The sequence below is a fragment of the Onychomys torridus genome, chromosome 8 (assembly GCF_903995425.1).
Source record: "Onychomys torridus chromosome 8, mOncTor1.1, whole genome shotgun sequence".
In the NCBI taxonomy this organism is placed as follows: Eukaryota; Metazoa; Chordata; class Mammalia; order Rodentia; family Cricetidae; genus Onychomys; species Onychomys torridus.
Window position 1 is genome coordinate 85,459,704 of NC_050450.1, and position 1,367 is coordinate 85,461,070.

Below are 1,367 nucleotides of genomic sequence, written 5' to 3' on the forward strand. Positions count from 1 at the left end.
TACACGGAGAATCCCTGTCTCGAAAAACAAAACAAAAAAAAAGATGTAGAACTCTCAGCTACCTCTTCTCGAGCACCTTGTGTGCCTGCATGCTGTCATGTCCCACCACGATGATAATGGACTGAACCTCTGAGCCAAAAGCCACTCAATTTAATGTTTTGCTTTATAAGAGTTGCTGTGGTTACCGGTTGGTGGTGGCACACACCTTTATCCCAGCATGTGAGAGGCAGAGCCAGGTGAATCTCTATGAGTTTGAGGCCAGCCTGGTGTACAGGAAAGGCGCAAAGCTACACAGAGAAACCCTGTCTCGAAAAACCAACAAACAAACAAACAAACAAAAAACAAACAAAAACAAAAAACATGGAATGCTTCACGAATTTGCATGCCATCCTGAGCAGGGACCATGCTAGTCTTCTCCATATTATTCCAATGTTAATGTATGTGCTGCTGAAGAGAACATGACACAAAATCTTTTCGTCTTGCATTCTGAGAAATGCAAAGTATTAGTGTTGGCAGATTAAGAAACATCCTCTGGTGTTACTTCCTCAGCACACAACTGGCAATTAGCCTTGGACTTAATGAGGAAGAAGGATACTACAGATTTTCCAAAACAGCTAATCAAAAGCAACATGATCACCTTTAATGAACTAAACCATATTGACTACTCTTATTCATCCAGGCTGTATCTGAGAAATTGACCAGAGGTCAGGCAGAAATGACTTCGGATGTGTTACCTACTCCATGTGGCCAAAATAAAATGTGACCAAAGAGCAGAGTCTGAGAAAGATTATAGCAATATTCTGGAGTAATCAGTAGCCACTCATCAATATGGTTTTCTTACTTCATCTGGAGCAACAAATTTTTAAAAATCATGTTTTATTTTATAATGAATAGTGTAGGTAAACAGGAGTCTGTAAGGAGTATGAGATGTCTATGGCCAGGCACAATGGAGCACACCATTAATCTCAGCACTCAGGAGGCAGAAGCAGCGGGATCTCTGTGAATTTGAGGTCAGCCAGGTGTAGAGAGTTCCAGACCAGCCAGAACTACACAGTGAGACCCTACCTCAAAACCAAAACAAAACACTAATAATAATAGTAAGTAAAAGAGCCAGGCAATGGTGTCGCACACCTTTAATCCCAGCACTGTGGAGGCGGAGACAGACAATTCTCTGAGTCTGAGGCCAGTCTGGTCTACAGAATGAGTTCTAGGACAGTCAAGGCTACACAGAGAAACCCTGTCTCAAAAAAAAAAAAAAAAAAAAAAGTAAGTGAAATAATGAAACAATAGACATCTCTCATTTAAATGATTATTATTTAGTTGACATACATATAGTACCTAGTTTCATGTCACTGTTAGTGTATCTC

The 1,367-nt window shown here is 40.4% G+C and overlaps 1 non-coding gene across 1 annotated transcript; it reads right to left on the bottom strand.

Annotated features, from left to right (window-relative positions):
* Positions 1-354: 354 nt before the first annotated feature.
* LOC118590463 lies at positions 355-458 on the bottom strand. Its single transcript, XR_004945765.1, has one exon. It is a non-coding gene; the product is annotated as a U6 spliceosomal RNA (small nuclear RNA).
* Positions 459-1,367: the final 909 nt, after the last annotated feature.